Raw genomic sequence first — 12859 nt, forward strand, 5'->3', positions numbered from 1 at the left:
GGCAGTTTGGTTCCTGAGATTTTTAGAGCCCAAACATAGCCAATAACTGAAGATTGTTTAACAATAAGTTGTTGAAGATAGAGTCACTGAGAAAGAGTTTTGCTATTAATAGTAAAGTTTCTGATTTTGAAATAAAAAGAAAGTATCTCCTTTATAACTTTCAGGGTGCCGCAGGTCAAATTTTGGAGCAGTGTTACATTAACATATACAGAGGGTGCCAAAAAAATGTATACACATTTTAAGAAAGGAAAACTGTAAAATTAAAATTGTAATAATATATACCAATAACAAAAGATGAATACAGGTCACGTTTGACTTCTGCAATTGCAAGAGGTGCTCAAAGTGGTTACCATCAGCATCCAGACACTTCTGATTACAGTGAACTACTGGCTGAGAAACATTGACCAAAGTGTCCACTTGTATATATATTTTTGGCACCCCCAGTGTGTGTATGCATGTGTGTGTGTGTGTGTGTGTGTGTGTGTATACACACTAAATACTTGCATTTTCAAAAACTCTGAAGGTCATACAAACGTACATACAGCAAAGCATATTACCATCTTGTTTCTTCTATTACCTACCTCTCTCTCTCTAGAAGCTTTAGATCCTCTGGTTTATTCTTTAAAACTTTCCCCCAGTGCCCATCTCTCAGTTTTCTTGTTGCTCCTCCATTCTTTTCTATGTGGACTGACCCACATACATTCAAAGATTTTACCAGCTCCTAGTTGAGTACCGATTTCAGTTTCATTCTAGAACGAAACCATGTATTGTCTGTCTCTTCTTCTAAGTGTAATGAAGTTTGTTAGCAGTTTACTAAATGCACTATTAATGTCATTCCAGAATGATAATCAGGCATTACCAACTAGTACTTTCATGACAACTTTAATAGTTCTGATTTAAATAAACTCTTCTGATATTTTTACCAATAGGTATCTTTACATGGTGAACCTCAACTAACAATTGAAGTAAACAGCCATGGGTTCAAAGTTGGAATTTAGTGTATATAAGTGACAAATGAAAAATAAACCAATTAACCATGATTTTTTCTCCACTTGGTATCCAATAATGTTGGATTTCTCCCACCAAATTAATGTTTATTTTGGAAATCAGTAGCTCCATGTGGAAATATTAACAATTCTTCATTTAGATAGGGAAAATCATTACATGTCATGTAGCTGATATTTATGAATGCTCACTCAGTACCAGGTTCTTCACAATGAATATATTGCCTATGATTATGTTGTTTTATTTTCTTGACATCCATATAAATCAGTATTTATTCCTTTCGTTTATTCATTACTAGATACTGTTTGCATGTCACCTACACAGCAGGCACTTGTCATGGTATGAGGAATATAAACTAAAACAAACCCAAACCCTTCCCCTCCTGGAGCTTACCTTTCAGTGGGAAATATGTCTCAGAAAAAGTAAATAACTAGTATAACCATGGTCACGTACATTGTAAGTGCTGTAAACAGATACTTCGAGTCTGTATGACATCGAAATTTAGGCCTTTCGCCAGAGTATTATATCCAGGACTGAAATCGATGTATCTCTGATTTATCCTATCTCCTTTATCAAAGAATATGTATTTCTATCACTAATCAAAATCAGAGATATGTAACCATTTCTTTACTCTTCCACATAAAAGCATATATTTTGACTTGTGGCCAACTGAATAGAACTGGGTGTAATCTATAGGACAGAGAACCAGAAATGATATAATTTAAACACCAGTTCAGAAACATGTGAGGAGTAAGTAGCTTGAAAGGCGCTATGCTAGTGTGCCCTAAGATTTGAAAAAAAAAAAAAAGGTAATATAAAAAAAAAGGATAATAAAACTGTATGCTTTATAGCAATATAATAAGATATTACTTTTTTGGAAATTTTGTAGCATAATATATATAGTTTATGTATCTAGTTGTTTTCAGACATTCCTGAATATATTAGCTTTCAGGAAAGCGTTTATAAAATTGCATAAAATGTATTTTTTTCTTCTTATGAGCCACCTATTATCTTAAATGTCTTTTAAGATGAAGAATCAGCTAAATATGATATTGCGCTTATTCTTATGTCTAATTCCAAAGCAAACATTACACATGACAAGCATTCTGGTAATAAATTCTTAGCTGAAAGAGCATTCTTTGGCATTATGCAAGTTGTTTATAATCTTCAATTCAATGAACATGCTGGGTTGCACTATTTCATGTAAAGAGAATAATAGATTATAAGCTTAACTCTTACCATTTCATATTTTATGGTCTCCCCAGCATGCTCGGAAGTTCATTTTTCAGCATGACCTCCAGTGAGCACACATAAGTAAACAAAACCCTAAATTTGCTTAGAAAAAGCAAAAATGTTTCGAATTAAATCTTATTCAGCCAAAATGGTTAGAGATGGAACTGCGACAAGCTCTCGAATGAGCATAAGGAAACACCGTGGAATTATTGTCATCCCTAACCCATCTCAATGCACTCCCAGTGTATAACTGTGTTTAAACCTATGTAGCCACTTACAAGTGACAGTAACTCAACATTGATCAGATTAGGGAAAAAATATATATTACATGCTTTCAAACTGAACTCAAGTTATAAAATGAATCATGTTCATTCAAAACATTAGAAAAGGGTCTAGCATGTTTTCTTTGTTTTTAGTAGATGTTTATAAATATTGTAAATATCAGGTGTGCATTCTCTATGCCTACACATTTTCACATACCCCACTGGAAAGTTACAAATGAAAATTTGCTCACTTATGCACTTGTTATGTAGACCAAGTAGAAAAAAATGAGATTGGAGTTTGTCACTTCCCTACAAATATTTTGGCATAGTACACATGAGCTTTGGAGACTCGAAAGATGGTTATTTTTATTTAAAATCCACTATTGGGGTCAAGTTTCACCTCCAGCTATGGCAAAGTAACTATTAAATTAGCCCTCTTGCTTTTAAAAAAATGAACATATAAGATTGGACAAAATAAATGTAGTGACTTTTCATACATTAGACAACAAACAGCACTTGGGTGTGACACCTGAGAGCCAGTGCAGAATACAGGTGTGCCCCATGGTTGCCCTGGCCTTCTGCCAGGAATCACTTTTCCAGACAATAAAAAGGAACAGGAAAGGGCATCTACCCACCAGTGGTCTTCCTAACCTAAGCTGAAAAGGTAGAATCCGCTAGAATTTGCAGGACAGGGTATCAGAGAGAAGAGATCTGTTCGGGGAAGATGTTTCTGGAGTCTACAGTAGAGCATCTTGAGTCTTTGGCTGAATATAAAAATGCTCGTGTTCCACAGGGTGCTCTGTGTGGCTGGCAGAGAACAACAGTGAGACAACAACTAGTTTCTTAAACTGGGTCCGCTGATACAGTTCAGAGTGATGGAGGGGTCAGCATTCGGTAATTTTTAAATATTAGTTGTACTCACTAGTCATGAAGGCACACTTAAAATCCCACACTTGTAGAACACTTTCATAGCAGGAACTTTCCAAAATCATCGAGCTCTGTTATGGATCTGATATTTATTTTCTTTAAAAGGGGTGTGTGTGTGTGTGTGTGTGTGTGTGTGTGTGTGTGTGTGTGTGTGTGTGTGTGTTGTGTGAATCAAGTTTGAGAAAAATTTATCTAGGTCGATTTATAGATTACAGAGCCAATATACTTATTATGGAATTCTTATGTTATTTTTTTCCATCCATTTTAAAAACACTCATTACACATATTGTTAGTTGTTACTTGGTCAGTGTTTATGTTTCCCACTAGAAGTTAAGCTCTCTGGGGTCAGGGTCGTTTCTGACTTATTGCTATGTCCTCTGTACGTAGAATAGTGCTTGGTCCATAATCAGAATTCAGTGACCATTTGTTGAATACAAAAGTGCACAATAATGAAAACCTCAAATTACTTCCAATTCAGCAGAATGAACATTTTCTTGTTTAAGAGTGAAGCACTTTTTATTGCCTTTCTTTACCTTTCAAGACATCTCGGAAAATTCTCAAACCCTCTATTTTCTAGTGGGCACTTTTTAATAGGTTCATTGTTTTGCTGAATCTGCTAGGTCAAGTCAAAATTAATTGAAATTTAATGGGTTTAAATCTTTCTCTGATGTGAAGTAGGATTAACTAGCACCTTTGCAAAGTTTTGTGTTTCAACCATTGGAAATCTTTTCAGAGCGTCTGTCTTTAGAATAGAGACATTGAGTTTCAGAGATAGGAGATGTAATAATTCATAGAAGGGTGAAAAAGATTTGGTCAAAGCTCAGGTCTGGTTATTTATTTCTTTTTCTGTCTACCAGGGAACTATGTTGCAATGGCACATCTCAAACCTTACATATTATGACTAAAAGCTTTAACTGATTGAGTTTTGCTTCAGTACAAGGGAGGTTTGCATTCTCATGAATCAATATGAATTCGGTCTCCCATTTGTAAAGGATGATCCAAGTAGCCAATAGTATCAACATATTTACAATAGATAATGTGTAACTTCTCAACTGAAATATTTAAATAGTTGGGTGGTTGATTAGTTACTACTGCAAACTTTGATTAGTCATTTTATTTCATTTCTGAAATAAAGATACTTTTATTTGCAATTTTGTGGCTACATGTACACACACACAGAATTCATTGTGGCAAACAGACATGTATGCTTATGGATAGGGACGCAAGAATTTTGCTATTAAAGTACAAAAAGAACCACAAGAAGTTCAGTTAAAATGAATCTACCTAAAATTAAAATGTTATAATAGTGAATAGACGTTTGTTTGGAACTTTACATGACAAGAAATTAAGAACTGTGAAAACACTTTTTATTTAAAGATCAGAGTGTAAATAACTCTTAGAAAATACGTAAGAAAGTGCTGATGTTGAATATGCATTTTCTACCTAATTAAATTACACAAATGATGTATGTAACTTTATTTACTTTTCTTTTGATTTCCACAGTCAAATGATGAGGCTTACAGCTGCAAATATATTCTAGGGCTTCATCAGTTTTCCTAACAGCTTCTATTAATGTTTTGATACCTAAATAATTTTATTTCAAAACACACAGCATATTTTCTCCTTCAAGCATAACTTTATTTTGGGGTTATTCTTTTCCTCAACTCTGTAGCTGCATAGTTTTCTTTTTTCTATTAATAATATCTAACACACACACAAATAGCAATAACAATAATAATAATAATATCTAACACATTTATTGAATATCCATTATGTGTCAGACTCTGTTCTAAATGTGTCATAGGCAGTATCTCATTTAATTCTCAAAACATCACTATGTCATAGAAACTATTGTCTTTTTTTCACTGATCAAAACCTAGAGCTCAGAGATATTGCTACCTGCGCAAAGCCTCAGAATTAATGTGTGGTAAAGCAAAAATCTGAAACCAAGCAGCATCCAAAATTTACATACTTAACACAAAGATATCTACTTCCAAAATCTGCTCGTCTCAGAAACTTCGTAATTGTATTGGGACATGTTCATTTCCAACACTTTTATGGAATAACTTAGGATTCTTTCCTCTTTCTTTTCCATCGTATAGTAGCTTTTTTTTTTTTTTAATTGATTCCTGTGTGAGTATTCTGACCTCCAGGATTCATGTGAATTGGTTTAAAATCCTGGCAGAGAGGGAACTCTATCTTTTCCTTCCTTCCTATACCCTTCACGGGGCCTGATACACAGGTCCGCATCAAAAAATCTTAAACAAGAGACTAAGTTTTGGTTTGCTGACAATTTTGAATTTCAGTAAACCTCCCCTCCACCCCGAGGGAATTCTTTGTAGGATGAATCTTTTTAAGTGTCCAGTTTAAAGCAACGTGGATAAAAGATGACCCTTCCAGTTGATGCCATAGGTTTTGTGTTTCAACCATTATAAGATCCCTGATGATCTTAACATTGATTTTTCTGGTATCATTCCTCATTTATGTATCAAACTCTGCATCTCTGGATCATCTGGGTTTATCTACAGGTCTATAGAATGTGCGTTTCCTCAGCTATTGACAACCATTTGTGTAAAATGGGAGACATGTGGTTTACCCAGCAGTATTCAGATTCCTTCCATCTAAATTCTGGATGCTCTCACAGGTATGTTGAATGTCAAGAAACGTCATGCTTTATCACTTTTAATTTTCCCCCCTCTAATTGTCAGTTACCACTCTACCATGTATTGTGATCTGTGGAAACATCAAGACTAAAAGGCCCACACATCCTAAAGGGGATGGCAGCTTTGCGTTTTCTACCACGTGTCAGATGCATCTAGGGTTTGATCCTTGCTGATGTATAAAACTGCTCTAATTCTGCTCATGATTCACTGTTTCTGTTCCTTTTCCAAAGGCAAGGAGGCTTTATGATGCTTTCTTTAAGCACCAAATGCTGACTTTCAGTTCTCTAGAGAAAATCTAAGTTTAAGAAAATCAGTTGAGAAGTACTAAGTAGTGAACAGTTTTTTCAAATTGTAAGATTGTCACTACCAAGGTATTTAGCTATAATGCCCTTATTCTTTTTCCTACCCAGACTGAATAGGAATCTTAAAGTCATAACTGTTTTTTTTTCTTACTATGCAAATAACACTCAGTGAATTCTCCACATTTTTGGCCATATGGCTTTCTGCTACAAGTAAACAGCCACTGGTAAAACTCTTCATTAATTTTACAGTTTGGAAATTGTGAATAGACAGTGTTATAATCCCATGCAGAAATGCATCTTGCATCTCCCACAAGGGAGGGCCATGATGAGCCCAAAGGGGGGTGGTCTCCCTTATATCTGTACCCCTACTGTGTATACATGATTTAGCACTTTATTGCATTGTGTTGTCCTTTAATTGTTTATTTTTTTCTATATCTCCATTACCTAGTAGTATCATAAATTATCTTAGGATACTGATTACATCATCCCATTGTTCTAACCTCCCCATTTTCTCCTCTGCCTCTGATAATACTACATAATGCTTGCACTTGAAATTCAACATTTATTGTTTAACAATTCATGTATAAATCAATACTCTTTTAAAAAGTAACTTTCATCATAAAAATAGAATGGGTGAACTTCAGAAGTTTGCTGAAGTCACCTCTATCAAAAATTGTAAAAACACGTTTAATATATTACTTCAAATTCTTCACTCATCTCCCATTTTTGCGTGCTTAAGGTACTTCTTTCCCCTGTGACAATAACGTTTAATGTTATTTTGAGCCTCTCCAGTAGATAATAATAAATAATGCTAAGTTAAATAAATAATAATAAAATGATGTTTGCTATTTAACATCAACAACTGAAATAGGAGGGTTTTATTAAACTGCCTTTCTGAAAGCATAAACTTTAGAAATATGAATAAGGAAATTATAGAACTTGTTCAGTAGTATACATGCTTCACTTTGTGACATGGAAGTGCAGGTAACCTGGTCTCCGGGACCAGGAACATAGCATAAACTCTTAAGGACACATCCATCCCTATACGCCTTTGCATTTTTAGGAACAAATATGTTTACTACTGGTACTTTGATCCTTCCATGAATTGAAATTTTCTGATCACACCCAGGCAGCTTTCAAATCCATGAATGTCTGAGTCCCAACTATAGTCAATGATATTTTGAGAAACTCCCCATGGAAAGATTCTCTTTTCAAAGCTCTCTGCATTATGTTTATTAAGTTGTATCAAGCCCAACAAGATTTCTCGGTGAATCTACTCAGGAAACCCACTGAGATTCTAAATAGAGTGAACCACTGACTAACTGGAAAAGATGCAATTAATAAGCATCGTTTTCTTTTTGTTTCTGAGTTGCAGTTGACGGATAAAGACTTTAATAGCAATAACAATAACAACAAACAAAGAATTATAAGTGAGTAATTTTTTTCCCCCTGCAATGTGTCTAGGATCAGTCAAGATTAATTCTGATCTCCGGTGAACCAATTTTTAGCCCTGAGGCCACTCATGAATCACGGGAAAAATAAATTGGGTTTTCAACAACGTACTTTCCAAGGTATATATGGACTAATACATCTAAGAAATATTTTGACCCGCTAATAGGAGGAAAGCAAACGTATTTCATGACATTCAATGAACAGAAAATTTTATTGGTCAAAACTGTGCTCCTGTTTCACACTTACTCAACCAGAGTTTATAATTATTAGATTGGTACACAAGTACTTGCAGTTTAAAAGGTTAAAAATAATTGCAAAAACCACAATTACTTTTGCATCAACCTAATACATGCACAGTGTCTTCAGAATCTTTTGGGAAATCTGACCAGCTCTCAGTGTTTCCTTGTCTCTGGGAACTCCTGTATCTACCAACACGAGTGGGTCCCAGGTGACTGAAGCTCAGGGTATAGCTAATGGGTCAGCAGTGGGTTCCTATTCCAAGCTGGACAATGGACCTCTCTCTCCAGCTGGTTGGTAGCACATGGGTGGAACCCAGGACTCATTCTCTGGAGCTGTGTGGATACTGTGTGTGGAGAAATTGGAGGAAGGCAGACTGCCGATTGAAGCACACCAGCCAAGAATACCCGGTGTGACCCCAGTGAGTGAGAAACCAAGAGAGCAGCAGCCTTTGTGTGTCTTAACTTTTTATTTTCTGATTCGGGGCTTTCCTGGCATTTTGTTCTGCTCTTGAGCCGTAAAGCATGCACCTCAATCCTGAACATGCTGCCAGGACAAGTAAACCTCGGATATTTGCAGCCAGGACAATCCTAACTCATACACACAAAGTAGCAGTGAAGTCTCTATTATTTGAGTACCTAGAAACTACTTTTCTGATAAGAAAAGAGTATTATTTATAACTACCATTTGACGTGCTTCATACATGAGTCCAGTACAGACTACTTGTATTATTAAATTCTTACAGTTTTGAAGTGGGTATTATTATTATTCCTCTTTTGAAAATGGAGGAAACTAAGGCGCAAGGAGATTAAGAATATGGCAAGAGTGGACATGAGGACACGGGGGTTTGAATTTAAGCTGCCTGCAGGACCCATATTTGTAAACCCCAATTCAGTTTTGAAAATGAAATGATAATGATGGAACATGTATCAGGTATATGTTCTTGGAGATATAACCATATGTAAACATTTGTGAAAATCCAAGAGTGTGTGTATGTGTGCACATGTATGTGTGTGTATGGGTACATATGTGCATGTATATGAGTGTGTCTGTGTCTTTATATATATATAATATATATATATATTATATATATATATGTTATGGTGTTGGTTGCGTATGAAGAAATTGCACAAAATTATTATGAAAAGATTCACACATCTTTTGTTTCTCACTATGTTTTCTTGGAATACCGTCATTTATTACATCTCTGCGTAAAAAATGTGACATTGTACAATGGGCATAATTGGACCATCTGTGCCTACTGTGGATTTGCACGCTTGTACAGATCTCTCAGCTGAATCCCCAATTTGGACTGCTGCCATCTGTAAGCAGTCATCACCTTTGCATAATCTCTCCACTCTGAACTCGATCCAGGCAAACCTAGTGAGACAGGGTGAATTTAAAAGGCCACCATAAACTGAGTCACAAATTACCAACAGATCCAGTGGTTCAAGAATAATTTCCTCTTCAGCTTGAAATGTAAGTATGGCTCACTGAGAAGCCGCATTACCACCTGATTCCAAGGAAAGCCTGTCAAAGCAGAGCTCACCGAGTGTAAAATTTTAAAGTGCATTTGTTATAGCTTGCTAGTCTGACTATTAAAGTGAAACACTACACACCGTTAAACCTTCAAACTAGTACTGCAAAAATACTTATCAAAAATACAGCCTCTGGGAGATTTGTTTACTCTAGAAATATGCTGTCTTTGCAGTTCCTGTTCCCTTAATGAGAAGGCAATGCAGGATTTGTCTTTTTCATTGGAGGGCAAAATGCCAAATAAAAGGAATTGTCCTTAAAGTAACATGGCCATGCCCAATTCCTAGTTCAGAAATCTTCCTGAGAACACATTAAGCCTGAAATGAAGTTACAGATATGAAAACCATTTGTTTCGCCTCAAAATTTCGTATTCAGCAAGTTATTGATATATAATATGACAATTGAGAATGTGAGCCTGAAAGTATGCCCCTCCACATAAGAGGTATTGTTTTCCTAAGAGCAGAAGCTGTATTATGTATGTATGTATGTATGTATGTATGTATGTATGCATTTTGTACTTTGGGTAATCTGAAATTATCACTTAGGGAATGATAATGGTTTAAATCGGCGCTGTTCTAAATCACTGTGGAAGTTTCCTTTAAAACTTTAGAAGTGGCACTGTCTTCAGTTACTACAAGATCTGTAGGGGTCTCCTTTCGGAAACCCCTACATGAGTTCTGTTCTTTGGCTCAAGCCTTGAGTATGGCATTTGTGTGGAGAGTATGTGACCTGCCTTGTGAAGCAATACAGGGTAAAGTTGGAGGGGGAAAAAAAGTGAATCTTCAAAGGCATTTTCTTGCTTCTCCCATTTAATTTTTCATATGGGTTATAAATGGCATCTCGGACAGAAAGAAGCCTCCTGGGTTCGTCAGGATTCTCTGCTGGCTTAATCGCGAGCATGACACGTGTGAAAGCCAGCACAGAGAGAATTGGTGATGTTGTCAAGAAGAAGGGAAGGGTGATCAATTATTCACCACATGCCAACAAGCACAAGAAGCATGACCATTGCTTGTGTCTCGCCTTCTCTCCTCTGGACACATAAACAAAGCTCTTTCTACAGTCTGCATGCCATTGAGAGAAATATTCCTTTCAGGCAACTCTCATTTTCACCAGTCCATTTACATCTGACTTTATAACTGGGCAACCATAATTAAAGAAGTAAATTAATGATTGCCTTCTCAGTTTGCATCCTTGCATTCCTTCCTCTCCATTTATTAGGAAGGAAGGAAGGAAGGAAGGAAGGAAGGAAGGAAGGAAGGAAGGAAGGAAGGAAGGAAGGAAGGAAGGAAAGAAAGAAAGAAAGAAAGAAAGAAAGAAAGAAAGAAAGAAAGAAAGAAAGAAAGAAAGAAAGAAAGAAAGAGGCCTTGAGAATAAATGTATTATATAAAAGTCAGTTAGGAAAAACCTGTAACATAAGCCTATAACATAAGTGAAGGAACAGTTCAGGAGACAACTACTCAGTGGTAATCACTGCTTTATGACTCATCTGTTCATTTATGAAGTGTGTACTCTTGGGCAGGTCACTTAAATTTATTATATTCCAGCTCTCCTCATCTCTGTAATACCTCCTCTTCCAGTAATACATACTTCACAGGGATGCTAGAAGAATTAAATGAGATGATACTTATAAAAACATTCAATTATTGTTAATTCCTAGCTCCCCCTTTATGTTTGTTGTACGAGTTCTGTACCTTTACTGGTTATTAACACTTATAATGGATATCTTGAAAGGCCCTAAATCAAGGTCTTATTTTCCCTCAGATTTCTGTATTCCCTGTATTGCTTCTGCTTCTGAAAAAAGAAATTATGGCTCCTTTCAAAATGTCTGTGTTCTTTTGAGCTCTATATTTATTATGTAGATTTATCATTTGCTGAGATTCCACATGTGCCAGGAAACTTCCTAAGCTATTCTTGGCTTATCTGATCTCTCTGTATCATCATAGTAATCCTGAGGGGAAAGAAAGTATTATAATTTCCATTTTACAGGTGAATTAATTGAGACTCAGAAGGGTTAAGTATCCTCATTCCCAGGCCTGTGAAAGTCCATAATAAATACTTTCCAATAGCATTTCTGAAATCTTTAATGGACAGGCAGATCACCTGGGGGTCTTATTAAGATGCAAACTCTGATTCAGCAGGTCTGGGATGAAACCTGTTTCAAATGCAGGTATGCATTTAAAACAACCTCTCCTGTGACACCTTTGTTGCTGGCCTTTAGACCATATTTCTCATACCAAGGCTCTGAAACACCATGTCACACAACTTTAGATCTAGGCAATGAATATTCAGTATCAGTTACGTGAAAAGCAAAATACTAGTCAGAGGATGAAAAAAGAAAAACTGTAAAGAGAAATGATATCCACTAATTTGTTCAGGTGGAATTATCTGGAATTAGTGACTAATTTTTTTGTTAGGCCCACGTTTTAGTAAGAGCACTATTTATCTCTGTGACAAATGGCCTTTGTCATAGCTCGTGTTTCCCTTCATTGGTCCAGTTCCATTGATCTCTCAGAGCCCCAAGCCATATTCAGCCTACTGGGGATTCTTGACCATCTAGTCAACCAGGAGAAATTGCCTTTTCCAACCAGTTACTTTCTGGAGTCTTTCCTCAGTGTCCTATCTCAGTCTGCCTGACTGAAAATTCTTAATGTCATTTTGGGCTCAGATGAGAAACTAGTAGAATTAATTTTTTATTAAAATAATAACACCTGACCACTAAGGAAGGAGAAAGAGGTAATAGCAGAAAAGAGGAGAGAGGGAGGAGAAAGGAAGACAAAAATAGCAGAGGAGAACAAGGAAGATAAACACACAGAGCACAGACTTTAGAGTTCTTGAGGCCTGAAAGTGCAGGAGATAACAATAGTTAATAAGGCAAAAGAATAAAACCCAGGAGTTAGTCTGTTACTGCTTTCATCATGAGAACAAGATGTACTATCAATCCCTGTCTGACTGGTCCAGGGATACTTTCCCTTTGGTACATGGTTGTCGTAGGATTTTATATCCAAAGAGTTTTCTCGTGGTTTCCCGTCTTGGAAACAATAGTGAAGGAGTCCAATGGTAGCGGACATTAATGAGGACCTAAGATGGGCCAGGCACTAGGAACGAGAGAGGATGCGGACCCTGAACTCATGAAGCATAGAGATTAGCCGGAAGTCAAGGAGCACCAGCCAAGGCAGCAACACCAACACAGGCTCTGCTCTAACAGGCCCTAAACATCTGGTTTCTACCCTATAATCCCCAA

The sequence above is a fragment of the Rhinolophus hipposideros genome, assembly GCF_964194185.1.
Source record: "Rhinolophus hipposideros genome assembly, chromosome: 23".
In the NCBI taxonomy this organism is placed as follows: domain Eukaryota; kingdom Metazoa; phylum Chordata; class Mammalia; order Chiroptera; family Rhinolophidae; genus Rhinolophus; species Rhinolophus hipposideros.